General features: G+C 42.7%; 1 protein-coding gene across 2 annotated transcripts in view; it reads right to left on the bottom strand.

Moving 5' to 3' along the window:
* SMIM15 (small integral membrane protein 15) overlaps positions 1 to 20,601 on the bottom strand; it is a 444,121-nt gene that overhangs the window by 291,355 nt on the left and 132,165 nt on the right. Inside the window, exon 1 of one of the 2 annotated variants that reach the window (XM_077936353.1) lies at positions 18,460 to 18,507. The exons of the other annotated variant lie outside the window; for it this stretch is intronic. The gene's annotated coding sequence lies outside the window, so the exon portion shown is untranslated. Of the gene's footprint in view, positions 1 to 18,459; positions 18,508 to 20,601 lie in introns of those variants that run through there. 2 annotated transcript variants of the gene reach the window in all.

Raw genomic sequence — 20,601 nt, 5'->3', positions numbered from 1 at the left:
TAAGACTATATACAGGGTGGTTGTTGTGGCACCCAAGAACCCAGCTAAAAACAGGGAAGCACCAATAGCAGGCAAATGGCAGATTGGTTTGGGTTCCTAGTTCATGTCCACATCTGTTGCTCCACCTAGTCCTGGCTTTGCCCCACCCAGTATTTGCACCTTGTCCCTCCCACCCTGGCATGAGGCTCTGAGAAAGTTGAGTTATAAAGGAGTTGGTTTCTTGAGCTGGAAGAATATTTCTTTGATCATGTCCTGTGGGTGCTGTTTGATCAACAGGTACAAAATTAATACACACAGCCTTCAGTGATTTTAGCACCTCCCATCAGACTCTCACCAGCCAGGATGGCCACAAATCCCTCAAAGACATATTCTGGTCTATAATAGCCAGTGTTTATGGAAACTAGCAAATATCATGATTGGCAGCAAATAACCACACACACACTGGTTTTGATGGTTTATTGGCAAACAATGTATGAATTAATGATGCAGCTCCATCTAAGGCAGAAAAACTTGAGCAAATCTACTGAAGCTCCCTGTATCTCTGAGGGATGAATCTGACTCCTTCCATTTCCTCCTCCTGTCTATTGGGAATTCATTAGTGGGGCCAGAGGAATCCAGTGATTTCACCAATTATTTTGTTTTACCAAGCTGCAGCTCGGTGACTTTTAAATACACACACACACACACACACACACACCAATTCACATGCGGTAATGACCAACTCAGGTGGCAAGCTTGCATTTAAAGAAATATATTTATCACAAGATAAGGGAATTAATCACTTTACAATTCATGCGCTTCCTCACAGGGCAATAAATTTCTACCTGCCCCCAGTCAAGGGTTTCCTGCCACACAGTGCACAGCAAAAGGACACATATCTGCATTTGCCCTTGTAACAGACCAAAGCCCTCTGCCTCCTTCTCTCCAGAACGCCCCCATTTCTGTACAAAGATTCTTTTCATCCACGATCCTCACAGCAAGCCAACATGCGGGCAGTGAGTTGAGTTGTTTTTAAACCGAATGCACAAAGGTATGCTTCCTCCTGTCTGGCAAGGAGGGAAGGAGACATTTCTGCGAATACACCTTTTAAGGTTATTTCCATGACCTCGACACTAAGTATCACCATCCGTGAGTACATCCTCAACCTCAGAAAGGCAGACACCTTTCTGATGGGATGTCAACCTTTCCCGTATGCCAGCTCCCCTCAGGCAAAACAGCAAAAAGGCTAGTTTTTGAACACGCTTTTGCCTTCACCTTTGTTCACCTGGGAGATCTTTGCCACTTTATAGGGATAAAGCAGGTCTTGTGTTGAGGGCATATTCTGCTTGAAAGTTACTCAGTCTTCTTTAAGATGCTACGCTAGTCTAAGATTAGCCAGAAACTAAAATCTGCTGTTTTTCTCTGTTCACTTGTCTGAAGCCTTAATAATAAAATACTTTAAATCAGAAGCCTGAAGTTAACTGATTAATTGTGGGAGGCATACAAACACATACTGGGAAATTTAAGTTTGCACAATTATTTGCACAGTTAAAGTGTTCCGTCACCCAGGGCAACAGATCCAATTTAAAAAAGAAGCAGACTTTTTGCTGTTAGGAAAGTGATGGGGGAAAGGCATTGGAAAGTGTGGAATGAATGAATAACAGGAAGGCATGTAAACACCCTGCCAGCGAATCAGGATGAATGTTCATTGGCATACAGCATATGTGGTGGGGAAAGTGGAGGAAGGAGACCCTGTCAGTACCAGGGAAGGCCTTTGTGGACACACATGTGCTCATCAAGGCGCAACATTGGCAATCCCTGATCTAATGAATGCTAAGGGGATTTCCTCATTTCATTACTGTATTAATTTTTGTTCTTAAAAAATAATTAATTAATAGTTCATTAAAAATCACATGTATCTTCACTATTCACTTTTATTTGTTCTCTTACTCACATCAACTCTTTGTATCAGTGGCATCAGTGGGAGACAGGGATATAAGAAGGCAACAATTTCCGTTCCAACCCATGTTCATCGCATGCGGCACCGTTTGCATTCAGCTGCAGTTCGGCTTCTGGCAAAATCTATGCTGTTCGTTTCGCTGTCCTCTGTGGCAAAATTTCTACATAATTAATCACACGATTAATTAATTTATTACTGTGTTAACACACACCATTCATTTCAATGCAAAGGGAACAATACAAATGGTGTGGGAAGCAATCAATTAACTATCATTCATAGACTGAAAACAACAGGCTTGATTTCCATTGTGGACATGAGCTGCATAAGCAGACATCGTTAGTTTCTCTGGCATGAGTAGTGGCTGAAGAGCTGGTTTCAGCTGCTGCTTCTAGGCAGCCACAATATTATTTTCCCAGAATCCCCCTGATGAGGTGGACTGAGGCAGCTACCTTTGGTGGTAGAATCTCCTGACCTGTCCCTGCCAAAGAAGAAAAGAGAAGCAGCAACAGCTTCTGGCAAGATCTTGCAGGGGGTTGGCAGTAGTAGGGGAGACACCTTCAGGTTTCACTTCAGGTGGCAAAATGGAACAAGCCACCCCTGCTAAACACATGTAGGCTGGGACTGCCACCCTATGCAAAGGTTCGTTCTATGTATTTGGGTTGCCTGAAGAGGCAAGTGACTTAAAACCTTCACACATGCCACAGCATCACAAAAGTGAAATGTGGCTTCACTACATAGCCAGTGGTGTTGTGATTCGGGCAAGGTGCTTTCACGCTCGCAGGTCTTTGAAAATAATGGACATGTTGACTCCCATTACAAATAATAACGCAACAAACTCCGCATATTGGCTGGCTATGAATAATTATGAAGCAAGCTGATTTCTGTATAAAAAGTGTTTTATGTTTTACAGGCTGTAATGCGAAGCAGCTGCATAGTCAATTAAATAGTATTCACTGAAGTCAGCAATTAAATAATATGCATGAGAATTGGGTTGAAAATGCACATCAGGCAAAACACTTGAGGTGGAGGGGAAGGAAAGCATTGATTTAGCAAGGGCTCCTGTCAGATGAATTGTATTAGGACCAGTTTAGCCTTCACCTGTCATTGACCCAGCACTCTTAAAATATACATTCGCTGCTATCAAAGATTCTACAATAAAACAGGATTCTGCAGTAATTCCAGGGGAAGAAGCCTTGTCAAGAAAATCCAGCAACCCTCTCAGTTAGCAATGCTGCAATTTCACTGAATCAAACCTCATTCTATGCTCAGGAGATGAGCTGTTGAATTAAATAATTTTCACAAAATTAATTTCTAGAAATAGTAAAGACAGAACTGAAGCAGGGAGGGATTAATTTTTCTCCCAGTTTGATTTTGGGGCCAAAATTAGTGCTTTTGGAGAGAGAAAATGTTTCTGGGAAAGCTCTTCTATTGTGAGATGATTCAGTTTTTTAAAATCCTGCTTGCTGCCATTGCTTCCTGCTTTCATACCATTTCTTGCTGGTGACTACTTTGTTCTTCCCAGATTTGTCAGGAATCACATAATGGATGGAATGCATTACTGTGACTCTATATAGCCACACTTGGCTATGTGCTTTATTTCAGTGAAATCGTGAACACGGGCAATGCTTCCAGGATTAGTCTTCCAGGATTTGTCACATGGGAAATCCTAGCATATCAGGAATTACACAATGAATGGGATGGTCTTAAAACACAATGCCACCAATATATTGCAATGATAAGGCAAGGAGTAGACATTCATTTGAATGAATGGGTGAATATGTTGTAGTTTTCAGAAAATAAAAAAGGGAGACTGCTCAGATGAAGAATGGAGGAAGAGAAAGACAATCACTGAATCAGTGTTTGATTCACTGAGTAGGACGTCTGCCCCTGAAATTCCAGAAGTGAGAGGAAACCATTGTCATCCTGCCCTTGAAAAGGGGCCCACAACTACTGGCTTTTGCTCCATTTTGTACAAACTTTGAGACTATCATGACTTTGAGACAATTCATTATCCGCAGTGGAACATCTGGCTAAGGTTTGTTTCCAGTGTGGTGTAGTGGTTAAGAGCGGTAGACTCATAATCTGGTGGACCAGGTTCTCGTCTCCGCTCCTCCACATGCAGCTGCTGGGTGACCTTGGGCCAGTCACACTTCTTTGAAGTCTCTCAGCCCCACTCACCTCACAGAGTGTTTGTTGTGGGGGAGGAGGGGAAAGGAGATTGTTAGCTGCTTTGAGACTCCTTAGGGTAGTGATAAAGCGGAATATCAAATCCTAACTACTCCTCCTCCTCCTCCTCCTCCTCCTCTTCTTCTTCTTCTTCACTGCTCTGTGTGAGGCAAGCACACCCTTGCTCCGCAGATAATCCTGTCATTGCTTAGGAGAACATTCTGCTTTGAATAATGATTGGTCTGATGCATGCACTTCTATAATCTCTTGTTGAAGGTAAATTGGATTGAAGCAGATGTGACAATGCCATAGAATAGTGGCAAAACGTTTAGACTGCCATCTATGGGCTTCATTGATGTAGCAATTGAACAAAGGCATTGCAATTTAAGCACAGCATGGTTAGGCTCCTCTAGGTGGTCTGTAGGGATGGCTGGGGGGGGGGGCGCAGATTTTGGCATTTAGTTTGCATTTAAAGGTGGGTTTACCTAATTTGCACTTTTTAAAACAATGGGGGAACTGAAACATAGCCGCCCTTTGGAATTCACGCTTCTATGAATATTGCAATGCAGTTCTCCAGACAAGTAATCTGTACCCAAAAAAATCCATATACAAGCATAAAGTATCCATAAAAATGTATGTATTTGTGCAAGCAGCACACAAAAAATGCATTATTTGCAAAGAATGTATATACAGTGGTACCTCGGGTTACATACGCTTCAGGGTACATATGCTTCAGGGTACAGACTCCACTAACCCAGAAATAGTGCTTCAGGTTAAGAACTTTGCTTCAGGATGAGAACAGAAATCGTGCTCTGGCAGCGCAGCGGCAGCAGGAGGCCCCATTAGCTAAAGTGGTGCTTCAGGTTAAGAATGGACCTCTGGAACAAATTAAGTACTTAACAGGTACCACTGTACTAGGTAAAATTGCATGCAAACATATTTCTTTCTTTCCCCCCTTTTTTTCTTCTTAAGAGAAGTTCACACTAAGAAGCTGATACATTTTGGGGGGTTTTTTTAAACAAAAACGCTCCCACAAAGTGGTGTGGAAATGTGGCAGACTGAAGGCTTGGAAAATGAGAAACTGAAATCGACAGATTCACGCAGCCTTGGTGGTCAGTGAATGTGTGCCTCAGAGAAATGGGTGCATAATAGTGAATGAGTTTAATAAATAGAACCAGATAATAAAGGCAAAATGTTTGTAAATTGATGGAACCTTGCTGTGGCTGGAGGGAGTAGTTTTTTCTACAAAACTTGGGTACTCTGTATCTTTCTCAAATTTGCAGTGAGTGTGGCGGCCAGGGGAAAGGCGGCAGCCAAAAATTCTGTTGGCCCACAGACAGATCTCTGCTAACCGAAGGTCTGGTGCTTTGCCGACCTTCTCCAATTTATGCTTGCAAGGCTCAGGGAATCCTATGCAGCTACTCATTTCAACTTAGGCAGGTCCTACATGAAGGATGGGACGCAGGTGGCGCTGTGAGTTAAACCACAGAGCCTAGGGCTTGCCGATCAGAAGGTCGGCGGTTTGAATCTCTGCAATGGGGTGGGCTCCCGTTGCTCGGTCTCTGCTCTTGCCAACCTAGCAGTTCGAAAGCATGAAGTGCAAGTAGATAAATAGGTACCGCTCCAGCGGGAAGGTAAACGGCATTTCCGTGCGCTGCTCTGCTTCACCAGAAGTGGCTTAGTCATGCTGGCCACATAACCCAGAAGCTGTACGCCGGCTCCCTTGGCCAATAAAGCGAGATGAGTGCCGCAACCCCAGAGTCGGTCACGACTGGACCTAATGTTCAGGGGTCCCTTTACCGTTACCTTTACATGAAGGATGCTGTTTCTTCCGCAAAGGTGTTTCTGCTTTAGGCAGGGGTCTGCTCTTGTACACCCAACAAATTTTACCAGAACTAACCATTCTGACTTCATATATGAGCCAAATGAAGATCGGTTTCAAAAATGAGGTTTAAATTGGCTTTGCTTTAAATTGACTCATGGGGTGAACATAGGATCTATGTTGGCCGGACTGCAGATTTGATTTCTCTTTGAAATTGACAGCATTTGTTTGTGATGGAAATGTGGTGGCATGTAAACAAAAGCACACTTTATTCAGCAGCCAGGGCTCACCTGTGTTGTCAATGGTAACAAACACATAAATTGTGAAGGTGAGAATACTCCCTGGTACATGCCCACTGTACCATAGTATCACAAAGGAATAACATTAATTACGATAAAATGCACAACAGAGCCCTAGGCACTCAATCTAATAATTATAATATAATAGTAACAGAAGGATATTATTGAGCTATCCCTCATCTGTATGAGAAGAGTAAAAACACATTTCCAAATTTCACTAAAATTTGTCATAGTAAGTCCAACATATCTCAATCTATTTTTCATAATTCAGCTTCTCAAAATATTAATATGACATTAACCCATATATCTAACTTGGTCCTAAGCAATATCACTTAGTGTAATGAATAAATTTCTGTACCATCTTGCCTAAAGTTTCCTTGCATTTGTTTTCATTCTCAAAATCTTTTTTTAAAAAAGATTCAATTTAGCCATAACTGTGAAATCCCAAATCTTTTCAACTCAAAGAATGAGTAAGCCCCTTCATAATGAATGTGGGTTACTTCTGGGTAAACCCATATAACATCAAGCTGTTAGTTACCTTTTCTGCAACTTTCCCCCAGTCAAGCCACTCCCAATCCAGTTCTGCAAAAGCAACCTAATCAGTGATTATTAGGCATTGAAACAATATTTGCATTCATTAAAAGATAAATGCAACATAAAAAGTATTGTTTAGTGGAGGGGCAGATTAAAGGGAAATAAACATTCTTTTCTAACTTCTCTATTCATAAATATGTATTCACTACTTCTTTGTAAGTGGCTAATCATTATCAAGAGTAGGAATTGGAAAATACCCCCTTTTAAAAGGAAGTAATTCAAAAGGATAGGAAATCCCATTTAGCTGTCTCCATATGCATGTATGGGGAAAGCAATATTTCTTTATTCTTTTTGAAATAGTTTTGTCAGTATATCTTCCTAAAATTAGGCATAAAGGAATGGAGAGAAATTGAAAAATATTATACATCAGTTCTGAACGTTTGGTCATACAACAGCAAGAGGTAACCAATGTGGTACCATCACTTAGTGTCCCATCCTGTGGTCCAGGCATGGCAAAACTTGGCTCTCCAGCTGTTTTGGGACTACAGTTTCCATCATCCCGGACCACTGGTCCTGTTAGCTAGGGATGATGGGAGTTGTAGTCCCAAAACAGCTGGAGGGCCAAATTTGCCATGCTTGCTGTTTCCTTTTCTGCTGCAGTTTGTCTTCTACCGAAGCTACATTATTTGTCTTGCTGTCCAACAATGGCAAAATTTTGTGATTTAAGTAATTTACCTAATTAATTGTGTAAATTACATTGTCATTATGTTATAGTCCACCCAATTCATTTCAGGGCAACACAATTCAACTGGAAGAATTGGAATCATTTATGTATTATTTGCAAACTGAATATGGGTTGTATTCACTGGAATGATTTCCATTCTGGCCATGGGGCCAACAAGCGAACATTGGCAATTTCCACTCCTGTTTCCATCAGAATTCTCCAACATTCCTGGGCAGGGGTGGGGAGTGCAGGGGAAGAACCCATTGAATGGTGCCGAGGAAAGGATTTGAATTACCGTATCTCCAGTCTATCAAATGTAGTGGACAATATAAGAAAATGCAGTAAGATATAGATAGCATTGTGGTAGGTGTGATTTTATTTAGGTTGAATTGTAGAAACCCAATGGATTTAAGCATAATTACTCTTTGCTGGATTTAGGTAATCACTTCCAGAAATCATTTTAATGAACTTAACTGCCAATGCAATGGAGCCAATAAAAAACAAGACTCGTTATTCGCTTACAGTGGAATCCTAAGCACACTTACTAGGGGAGTAAGTTTCCATTTGGCACAATGGGGCTTACTTCTGAGTTAACTTGCTTAGGATTGTGCTGCAAATCTCTCACTGTCAAGGGGGAAGAAGTGTTTCACAAAGTTTTATTTATTTGCAATACAATCACAAAACCACTTTAATTAAAAATGGCTTTTAGCAGCACCTCGTAAATTTGTTGACATTTCACCTTTTACAGTTATAACTTCCCATGCTTGGTTTCCACCCACAAGAGATCTTGTTTACAAAAAGTGTGTATGGTACAAAAATCTCTTTTCTTCCCCCTGGTTTTAAATGTAGTTTTCTCCGAGAATCTCTCCAGGTATTATTAATTGCACTGAAAGAAAGAAAATCAAGGTGAATATATATAAAAAAATGGAAATTCACCATATGGCCTGTCTTCAGTGAGGAAGTTAGGCACAGAGAAAACCCTGAATAATTTGTCATCGTTTACTCAAAAGACTCAACATTGCAAAGCTGGACTGATAAACAGCATTTGCAGCGGTGATCAACAGCTAGGTGGAGGGAGAAAGGATAGGAAGCTCTCCCATTCAGCCATTCCAGAAAATCGCTCACCTGTCAGGAATAAAAGCATCATTGGACTCAATTCACATATAGTCTACTCCATGGGTAGGCAAACTAAGGCCTGGGGGCTGGATCTGGCCCAATCGCCTTCTAAATCCGGCCCAGAGACGGTCTGGGAATCAGCGTGTTTTTACATTAGTAGAATGTGTCCTTTTATTTAAAATGCATCTCTGGGTTATTTGCGGGGCATAGGAATTCATTCACCCCCCCCAAAAAAATATATATAGTCCACCCCCCCACAAGGTCTGAGGGACACACTGGACTGGCCCCCTACTGAATAAGTTTGCTGACCCCTGGTCTAATCCCAATAGCATTGTGATAGATCCTCTCCTAAAAGGGACGCGGGTGGCGCTGTGGGTAAAAGCCTCAGGGCCTAGGACTTGCCGATCGAAAGGTTGGCGGTTCGAATCCCCGCGGCAGGGTGCGCTCCTGTTGTTTGGTCCCAGCGCCTGCCAACCTAGCAGTTCGAAAGCACTCCCGGGTGCAAGTAGATAAATAGGGACCGCTTACTAGCGGGAAGGTAAACGGCGTTTCCGTGTGCGGCTCTGGCTCGCCAGAGCAGCGATGTCACGCTGGCCACGTGACCCGGAAGTGTCTGCGGACAGCGCTGGCTCCCGGCCTCTAGAGTGAGATGAGCGCACAACCCTAGAGTCTGTCAAGACTGGCCCGTACGGGCAGGGGTACCTTTACCTTTTTAGATCCTCTCCTTGCCCCTCTCTGACAACAGTCCGTAGTGGATCCCACACTGCATGGGACCTGCTTCTCTGGCTATCATGTGGGCAGGGCCACCAGTCACATGGCTTTTCCCACCTGATCCAAACTTTCCTGATGATTTCCTTCACCCACATGCTTCCAGTGTTCTCATACACCCCACTGCCGCATAAGATTGAAACTACAAAATGGCTTCTTGCATGTACAAGTTTTACAGCAGAAAACAATCAGCAGAAGAACACACTAAGAAGAGTCTATATGGATACAGCCTAAGAATCTTCCAGATCCACAGGAAACTGCCTTATACCATGTCAGACCATCGATCCATCTACAGTAGCTCCACATTATCTAGACTCAGCATTTTCTGTACTGACTGGAAGTGGCTTTCCAGAGGTCTCTCTCAGCCCTACCTAGAGATACCAGGGGACTGAACCTTCTGCATGTAGATGTTCTGCCACCAAACTAGATCCCTTCCCCTTAAAGGGTCTTTCAAGTTGCCTCCCTTGTTGCTGGGATGCTGGAAAGTTATTCAGAGGTGGAATGTAGAATCATTTTGGTTGCAGAAAGTAAAGACTATCAGAAATAATTTTCACAGAACTCATAAATGTTCCATGTATATCTGAAGAGTGATCATCTTCACCTAGGTATTGTCACATCGGCAAAGTCAGAACCGATTAAACCGTGCTTGCTTTATCATCATTGTCTCAGAATTTCACAGATTAAAGTGGAAACTAGTCTAATAGCACACATGAGCAAATGGATAAAAATTGATGTGCCTAATTGTTTTTGATGAACTGGGCCCGACAGTGGCCTGATAAACATGATGGTATTTTATGATTTTTAATCAGGTACTTAGCAAGTTCATTCCAGTTGTTTTTTAAAAGAAATGTTCTGACATTTAATCTATATGCTTCAGAAAGTTGTAGACTCAGCCTTCCAAAGAAGGGAAATATACCACAGAAATCGCAGCCAGAGAGCTGGGTGTCTTTTCAGAAGAGATCTCTGAAATCAGAAGGTCCATGGTTTTCAGGCCTGTTTTGGTAACATTTTTAGAGCAGGGTTATGTCATTATGAAGTATTAGCACCACATTCAGTACTTACTTCTTTATTACAATTATACTGTGACGTTCAAACTGGCAGACCCCCAAGGCTGCTTGCAAGAGAGACAAAACACATAAATAATGTGAAAACATTTATTTAAATTTCATTTATAAAAAAATATTTGTAGACTTCTCACTCATATAAAACACCAAGAATATGCATGTGCAATAACACATAGAAATACAGAAGAACCATAAGGAAGACTGGAGAGTTGCTGAGAGATTGAATAATAGTAACAGGGTTGTGCTCCCCCTGCCCCTTTCTTGATAAAGCTCTTCCGTCAGGGTGATCAAGGCTCATTTAATCCTGAACCCAGATTCACATGGATCCACATAATCAGTGTCACCCAGGAACACTTACATTGTTCATCGCAAATTCATTGCAGTAGTTAAAACCTTAATTCTCCAAATTAACTTGCAAGATGCAAGTTTTGTCAAGCAGAGGAGCATTGTAGGACTTTTCTAGCAAATCCCAAAGGGCAGGGGCCACTACTGAGAAAGCCCGGTTCCTCGTGACTATAATCCATGCTAGGTTCAAATGGCCATAGAACTAAGAACAGAGACTTATATATTATCCAAGAAGTGCAGGTGTGGGGTGGATGCAAACATATTTTTCCTCCTAGGATAAACTGGTGGGGGTGGGGGACAGGAACAATTCTTTACGTTTTCAATTTGAAAATTGAGAAAAGTTGGCTCTGGATATCACCTACTGGCCAATGCCCATAGCATCATACAGACGCCATCCTTGCCTTCAATCCATGGAGCAGTTTTCCACTTTGGAGGAAATGGTTTCATGGGGTGTTTTTGATAAAGAGTGGACATATGATTGACGCAAAGCACAAGTGTTGCTTTTTCGAAAGGCAAACATTCTATTATATCTGCATGGGCAAGAGAAAGGCAGAAAGCTAATCCAGCATTCAATTTGCTGGAATTAAGATCCATAATGTAAGCTCAGGCGAACAGTGTGAGTGAAGTAGTTGCTGTGATTTGCTCTGAAAACCTGCAGCTGCACAAATGTTCATTTACAAGCCCTAGAGTTTGCAGCGAAATGGATGGCATAATACAAGTCATCAAGAAACACATTCAGGGGAGCACGAGGGGGAAAATGTGGCTGTGTCTCCACTTAATAAAAGGTAACTATTCCCTATATCTTAAGGCTACTTTTTTACCTTCCAGTTTCTTTCTAATTTGTCTGCAAACTTTGTAGTGAATGGTTACATTCTGCCTTGTCCCCAGATGAGGTCTTGAGAGGCATAAATACCCGCAAAATGGAACACTCTTCCTGAGGCTCAGTCGAGTAATAAGTGAAAGGTTTCCAAAATAAATCTGAGATGATGGTTGCCAAAAATGAAAATAATATTTTTGCTGAAAGTGGCACATTCCGGTATTTCAATCAAGTCAATCATACTTAAACAGAAATCCAGATAGGCAAAACTTCAGCAGCCTGGATACCAGATGTGATGGATGGTTTCATCAGGACAAACCAGAGACTGATTAAAAGCTCTGCTTTTATTTTTAAAACTAGGCTTCTGCAGTTAGTAATCCTGGTTATGTAACTCTGTTCTTGGCACACACTAGGGCAGGTATCCTGGGCCCAGATGCTCATCAGCTTTTTGAATTGGTGCCCACCAACTCCTTCAATAATGTATTCTCTTTTGCTAACTCCATCTAACAATCTGGGCTTCTGTACATATCATGATAAAGGCTTGCTGTTGAAAAGCTTTTTGTGATCCTCTTGAAACATGCATGGCATCATTAGGCAGCATTCTTGGGCAGCTGTTAATCAGGGCTGGCCCATACATGAAGCAAGGTGAAGCTGCCCCCAGCATTGCGCCAATGCCAGCCCTGCGACGTTCTTTGCCTGCAACACCACCACAATGCTGTTGCTGGCACCACTGTGCCTGCCACACCATTGCCATGGTACCCACTGTGCTCTCACTGTTGCTGCTGCTGCATAGTGATAGCAGCATGGATGCAGGCGAGGGTGTAGTTGTGGTGGTGAGGCTGGAGGCAGCATGGACATCACAGCGGGTGAAGGGAGGCAGTCTTGGTCTGCAGGGGGTGGCATTGTAGGGGCAGTGGTAGAATCAGGGCATTTTGTCTGCAGCAGCAAAATGACTCTGGCTGGTCCTGCTGCCAGTGCCCCAGGGCCCAGTTGTCCCTCTGAAGATGTCTGCCATGAAGTCACTTGGAACAAAGAAGCAAGCCTTCTAGCTACACCAGAGTTGCCATAAGTCCAGAATTTCCCAGACATAGCTGGGATTTGGCCATTGGAAACAGTGTCCAGGTGGAAATCACTGAAAAGTCAGGGGAAATCTGGATGCATGGCAACCCATGCCAGAAGTGTAGATTTTGGATTTTCACTTTTTGAAATATGGCAACCCTAAGCTACACAGTGGCTTTTTTCTCATTGGACTTGATCTGGATTAAAGTTCTCAGTCACTGCTCCTTTAAAATGTGATCAGATTGGATCCATGGTCTTAAATGGATTCATAGCCATTGTCAGTGAGATTGTCCTGATCTGAATCGTACCCAACTGCTGTATGCACGTGTTTGTGTATTTCCAAAACATCCAAAGCACCATTCATCCAAATGGATCTCAGGGTGGTGTAAGACAACAAAATACAATGAAAGCAGAGCATAATCCATTGTAATTAAAAGCCAAAGCAACAGCGAAAACCTAAAAGCAAACCACAGGAAAATGTAACCCCTGTAAAATGCCATCAGCAAACAAGGAAGGCTTACATCTGGCACCGAAATGATTGAAATGTCAGCATCAGTCAAACCTCCAAGGATGATGTTCCACAATTGGGGTGGCACAACAGAACTGAAAAATTAAAGATATGGAAATGCAAGCGTATTGTCTAGCTTGGTTCTGAACTAGTACTGCCACCGTATTTAGTGGAAGTGGATTCTATTAGCTAATTATGTGTTGTTCTTTTACTTGACTTTTCCAAACAGCATGTTTTCATACTTCTGCACTGTGTAAATTATGTCCACCTTTTGTCTGTCCTAAACCTACAATCAAGTTCACTGGCTGATCTGTACTGCAAAGATCTAGATGCCGATTGTTCCAGAAGAGCAGTGTTGGGGAAGAGGAGGCTGAGGATATTTACTTCCAGAAGAGAATAAAATCTAAGGTTAAGTGTGGGAAGCCGTTATATGAAGGAGGACATGTGTGATGGGTCCTTGGGCCTTTTTATGGAGAAGTGGTTACATAAGTCAAAATATAAGCATTTCAGGAGACAGCATATGATGGAACTTTAGAAGCCCCAAAATGAATGCTATGTGAATAATAGATCTAATCCCATCACTAATAACAACCCAGTGGATGGCAGATTTGACTGAATAGAGATATAGGGAGACAGTTCTCATGGAAACCAGGTGAACGACTTGCTAAGGAAATAGCTGAGGGGGACATTGGAGGAAATTGACTAGTAGTGACAGGTAGATGCTAATTAACAATCAAAACATAATTGAGATAAACAGCTGTTTTTTCATCACATGACTGCCACCGAGACAGGAGAAGTATGAAGATCAACCGGGATATGCAATAATTTCTTTGATGCTGGATTTTTTTTTTAAAAAAATAAAAAACTCACAATACTATATTAATATAGCAAGCTCTGGGAAACATAAAAGGGATGAAGAACTGCACTGGAAGAGATGAGAGAGAGAGTCAAGTTGACAGGCTAGAGAAGACTGGATGCAGAGAGAACCAATTACACTGAACATTGAGGGAGGGACAAAAAATATGGAAGTGAAAGGGAATGTGATTTTTTATTTATTTAAAAAATGGAATTGAGCCCGGGCAAATTAATTAGGTCCCTTCATGAGCCCCAGCCCAAACTGAAACATGTCTAAGCAACATTCAGTGCTGAGATCTAGACAGCTCAAACTCAACAATTTCATCATAAATTTAACTCAGCAGAATGCATGTTAAAGAAAACCCCTATAGGGAGCAGAGAGACAATATGCAAAGTAGAAGTACAGATAAGCTTCAGACATCTAAGGACCAGCCATAGTTAGGGTTTCTACCTGTTTGTTTTCTGGCTCTGCTCCTCTGCAGTTGACAGCAGATGTTAAGCCACTGAAGACATCATGTTAGTGCTCTTCATCCAATTCATGCTATTCCAATCAAGTTCAAGCCATGGCTGCAAAGGAAGAATCAGACCGATGGTCTGACTCGGAACAAGGCAGTTTCCTTTGTTCCTAAGAGGAAGAACTTTTTAACCAGAGTTGTGATGTCCAAAGATGCTTCCATCTTAATAAAGATTACTTTACTGGGATGGGGTGTTTACTTTCAAATGTTTCTTACAGGTGTGATGAACTATGTCCAGAGCAACTCTATAATTAATCAAGGTTTTGGCCTCTATGATTAATGACGGTTTTGGGCCTCTGATTAATGAAGATTTTGGATATGGGTCTGATAGTAGTGGAGAAGAATCAACCTATGTGGAATACTTGACCAATGGAGAAATTTAACTAGGGAAAGAGGTTTTGGGGAAATGCAGTTGGACAAGTAGAACAATCTGGTTGAATTGTTAGGAGGGAAGGAGGGACAACCAAACTTCAAAGGGATGAATGCCAGATAAGATTATCCAGACAGACTTCAAGACTCATCCAAACTTCTGAACGTCAGGCATCCCTATCTTCAGATTGAATAGGCAGCTTGACAGCAGAGTGACCTTAATAGGATCAGAGAATGGGCTACTGAGTGAGGTCAGCAGAGATGATCCAAGTTAAAATAGGATCTCAAAACTGTGGAGCAGAAAGGGAAGGACAGACGTTTGAGAGGGAAGACTGATCAGACAGTCAAGGTTTTGACATGGAATGAAAGGGAAGTGAATTCATTTTCAGGGTCTTCAAATGCTTTCTCCCTTTCACACTGGAAAATAAGGCACTCCCAGGTCTTTATTTGTGAAACAATAATGCGACCCTAGAAAGCTGCCTTGTGTTGAGCCATGCCGTTAATTCCTGAATTATCACAAGGATGCTATTTGTTATATTTTCATCCGACCTTTCCTTCAAAAAGCTCTGTGTGGTATACAAAGGTTCCCCCTTTGTTTTTATCCACACAGCGAATAAAAATGTGGTAGTTTAAGCTTAGAGATGGTGACTACCCAAGGTTCCCCACAGAGTTTATGGCTGGGTGGGGATTTGAACTCAGGTCTCTTTCTGATGCTAATCACTATTCAATGCTGGATATCATTGTTCTAACAGATATATTATATGTTTTGATGCAAAAGTCAATGGAAAGCCATATGAACATATCACTGGAGACTTCAAAAGATCCATCCTACTTGCACTGTAACCTGGTTGATTTCTGGTAATCCTCTCTCCAGATCATTTTACTAATGTATAGTTTCCTCTCCACCCCACCATTTAAGACTGTGATCAAATTCATACTTATTTGGGACTCAATAGAAGGGTGCCAGGGTAGATTTAAACCTGTTTTGATCCACAGCTGACCCTTCAACAGAAGAGTGATATCTAAAAAGTATATGCAGCTTTTAAGCCCTGGAGGATCACGCTTATTCAGGAATAAGATCTATTGAATTCACTGGAATTTTCTTCTGAGTAAGCATGTATGGAATTTGTTTGTATGTAGACTTACTTTGGGCATTCCAGACTATACCTTTGTTGAGATTTATTATTTTCTAAAATCCCTGCAAACAAACTTATCAGCAGATATGTTCTCAGAAACAGTAATTCAGCAGGCATGTTCTGTTTAAGCTTTTAAACGCCTACTGAAAATTTCTCTATTTTGTCAGGCTTATGCAAGCACTTAAGAAACATCTTTCCACAACCGTTACCCAAATATATGGTTTTACGTACAGTTGTTGTGTACTGCTGACATCTCTGCATTGACTCATGTGTATGTGGTGTGCATTCATGTGTACAAACCTATGTGCAGTGGCAGGACTACACACAATCAGGACCTCTGGAAAAATCAGGGGTCTCAGTCATATTGGCCCTGCCTGCCCACAAAGGATTGTATGTGTGAGCACACATCTCAGATGAGCATTGCAACAGATTGATGGGGCTGTCTGCACATTCACTATTCATTACCTGAATAGGCAATAAGGTCCATCATCACCTTATTGTAATGTGGGTCTTCTGAAGGTGTGATGTGGACAATAACCTGATAGCTATCTCCAGAAATACACCCTCCCCTTTCTCTTTCTCTCTGTTGTTTTGAATACCGTAACTGTTAAAATTCGCAATGCACAGAGGATGTCAGAAATTGGAAAAGGGGGGAGGAAAACAATTAGCAATTAATTATGTAACGTTTTGGTTCATAGGCAAAAACAAGAAAACTAACCTGAGATTGGAAATTTGCAGCAAAGGGTTTAATATAAGAAATGAAGCCAAAAGTAACATAATGTGGGAATTGCCTTTACCTTGCCTGAATCGCTGAGTGATGATTAGCAGACAAATGAAGGACATCAGCCTCCAGGTGCACCCTTGCTACATATCAAGATCTTACCTAGATTACTAATTAGAGGCCAAACCACTGAGTGCAAGCCAACTCCTATGCAAGCCCAAGATGTGATCTGGAGCAATTCCTGACAAATTGCACATATAGCACGGTGTGTTATGAAGGAAATCGTGCATGCTGGCTACCTGCTGCATAGTGCAGGTGTAAGTGATGTGCATATGGGCATCAAAATTTTGCATAGTTGCATCTTTATACTAAGAGATGCCTCACATGTGGGATATTAATCAAAACACCTCTTCTCTCTCCCCCTCCCACAAAAATGCTGCACAGGCTAGAGAGATATGGACCCACATTTCAGATGTAAGCACAACCTCTCAGACTTTCACACTGGTTCTGTTAATGCCTACAAACCCAACTTCTGTGAGGAGGGAGATCCTAAGACAAGGGGAAACCTCTGGCCACCCAGATTTTGTTGGACTCTCCCATCAGCCTCAGCCAACATGGACCAGCCTTCATGGCTCAGATCACCCTGAAAATAGAGGACTCCCTCAGCATTGTATATTATATAATTATATTTTGAGCTGTCTTGGTTCAGTTCTGAGAGAGGTTAGACGTTAAAATAAGTTAATCACTCAGCTTCTCTCTGCAACAAAGACCGGCACAGTAGAAGGTGCAAAAATAATTTGAAGAGTTATAGAACTAGAAGATTGCATCCATTCTGCCCCATGTTTGTCTGGCCATAATGCAATTCTCTGCTTATGATTGAGTGGCATTTAAATACAGTTATAATTTCCCATTAGCAGTTTCAGTCCATAGATCTGCCATGGCTCCACGGTAGAACGCCAAGTTTCCATAACTGAACTTGACAGCAAAACTTTATCTTGCAATTTATGAATGCTGAAATGGTGAAATCTTTTGTCAGGCAATGACTTGGTAATGACCCAGAATGCCCCTTCATGGTCAACGGCAAAGCTTTTCCAGCCATGCCTTTGTTAGGAAAGTTACGGGGAAACGGCTCAGAATGGAAGCAGAAAGAAGCTGGATAAACCCAGCTACACAACTAGCCTGGATGGAACCGGCCTAGAGATGGGGATTAAAAGCATCTTTCTCCCATGGCATCTGAGGGTGTGCAGGTCTGGCCCTGCAGTGTAGATACCATGCATGGGTGGTGCAGCGGGGGGGCAAGCACCCACTCAAACAAGGAGCTCACCTCCCCACTTGCCCCCCCCCCAATTGCTGGACTCCTGTCCTTAACACATGCTGTTATTTTTCTTTCAAATACTTGAACAGGTGGGATATAACTCACCTACCTAGAAATATACTTCATTTCTTCTGTGCCTCCCCACATTTTTTTCTGGTGTCATGAAAAGGCAGCAAGTTCTTATTTATTTTGATTATTACTATTGCATTTATAGGGACGCGGGTGGCGCTGTGGGTAAAAGCCTCAGCGCCTAGGGCTTGTCGATCGAAAGGTCGGCGGTTCGAATCCCCGTGGCGGGGTGCGCTCCCGCTGCTCGGTCCCAGCGCCTGCCAACCTAGCAGTTCGAAAGCACCCCCGGGTGCAAGTAGATAAATAGGGACCACTTACCAGCGGGAAGGTAAACGGCGTTCCGTGTGCTGCGCTGGCTCACCAGATGCAGCTTTGTCACGCTGGCCACGTGACCCGGAAGTGTCTCCGGACAGCGCTGGCCCCCAGCCTCTTGAGTGAGATGGGCGCACAACCCCAGAGTCTGTCAAGACTGGCCCGTATGGGCAGGGGTACCTTTACCTTTACCTTTATTGCATTTATGCTGTCAAGGTGTGGGAGAGGATCTTGTGGGAGGGAGACTTGGCTGGTATTCAATACTCTATATATGAAACTTGAAGAGGGAGTTCCATTTGCTCCTCTGCCTCAGGGAGCAAATTGCAGTGGGCTGGCCCTGAGAGGGGTGAGTGTTCACAAGGAACAACTACACAAGGCCAATGTGGCTCTGTCAAAGCCACCTCTCTGCCATTCATATTTGTAAGTGCTTACAAATATATGAGAGAATAAGTGTGTGTGTGTGTGTGTGTGTGTGTGTGTGTGTGTGTGTGAAGCCATCTTCTTAAACTGCTTCACAAGCAGTCCAGTTGTAGCTGTAATTTTCCAGGCCCCCGCCAAAAAAATCAAAATCAAAAGAGTGCTGATTTCAAGTTTATTCTTCCTACCAAAGGTCAGTTTATCAGGCAGTGTGTGCTTTAAAACAAATAGAAAATGCTGAGTTAGAGACTGTGGCTATGTTGTTCTCCAACAACGGAAATAAAATTAAGCCACAGGGGCAGGCAACAACACATTTCAGAAAAGAAGAATATTGTCTTGAGTGGTTTAGCGTTGCAGAAATATTTCATACTCCAGCTACATGTTGGCTGTGTTCCCAGACCTGCTACCTGTGGAAGATGGTAGTGCCAACACTTACATCTTGGATGGCATTTTCATCTCAAAGCCCTTTAGAAGCACTGATTAATTCACAGTACAACCTTTCGTAGGCAGGCTAACTATGATAATATCCAGTCCATGGGTGAGAAGAGAGGCTTACAGCTCAACCCTATACATTTCTACGCAGATGTAAGCCCCAGAATTGCCGTCACAAGCTCTGTAAGGCTAAACTTGTAGATGATGAGCACCTTCCATGTGTTATTGCTAAAGCACAGCAACCGTCCCAATGGTACATGGCAAGCTGCCTTCCACCGACTCCATCTAGCTCAGAATTGTCCTCAGAATTGTTCACACAAGCTTCTCTCCCAGTCCTGCTTGGAAATGCCAGAGACTGAATCTGGGACCATGCAAAAGCTAGAGATGGGAAAATCCAGCAGTGTTGGTTTCTGTCCATTTCTCATTCTTCTCATCTTAAATTCCATTCTCCACATTTCCACACTGATTTGTGGTTTTTAAAAGTCCTCATGAAAGTTTATCAGCTAATTCTGCCTAATATACACATGCCCCCATCTCCAAGCGGCAAGAGAACCCAGTGTTTCCAGAGCTTAGCCAGAGTTCAGTTTCCATGGAATGATGGTAAACAGACACTGTCTTTAGGATATATGGCTTCATTTATACATATATACTGTCAGGGACCGTGCTGAGGAGGGCTGCACTGAGGAGGAATGGTGGGAGCCTCAGCCTCCTCCTGCTCCTGATCAGGATCCTGAATCTTCCCAGGAGCAGGAGGGCAGTATAGATTTGGAACAGTGGTTTGCAGAGGGACATAGTTCAGAAAGCAGAAACTGGGAAGTACTGGATGGGGAACAGCTAGGAGGAGAAGCACTGGGAGAGGGAGAGTTAACAGACTCACTTTCTCTGGAATCTGTCATCCGCTCAGCCCAAGGTCAAGAAGAGCAGATAAGGAGGCAGCACAGAAAGCACAGTGGTTACGAGATCAGGTTGCAAGACGTGGGTGACTAGGGAGGAAGTGGGTGGAACCCTTAATTGGGAGCACCTTCATTCCTAGGAAATGGATTCTTTGTTCTCTCACTGTGATCATTAAAGTTTCTAACTGGTAAGGAAGACTCCTTTCCCTTTGTTCTGCTTGTTGTTGTTGTTGTTGTTTAGTCGTTTAGTCGTGTCCGACTCTTCGTGACCCCATGGACCAGAACACGCCAGGCACCCTGTCCTCCACCGCCTTCCGCAGCTTGGTCAGACTCATGTTTGTAGCTTCGAGAACACTATCCAACCATCTCGTCCTCTGTAGTTCCCTTCTCCTTGTGCCCTCCATCT

Source organism: Podarcis muralis, chromosome 11 (assembly GCF_964188315.1).
Source record: "Podarcis muralis chromosome 11, rPodMur119.hap1.1, whole genome shotgun sequence".
In the NCBI taxonomy this organism is placed as follows: Eukaryota; Metazoa; Chordata; class Lepidosauria; order Squamata; family Lacertidae; genus Podarcis; species Podarcis muralis.
Note: the sequence above shows the minus strand (reverse complement) of the source record. Positions and strands in the feature narration are given on the sequence as shown.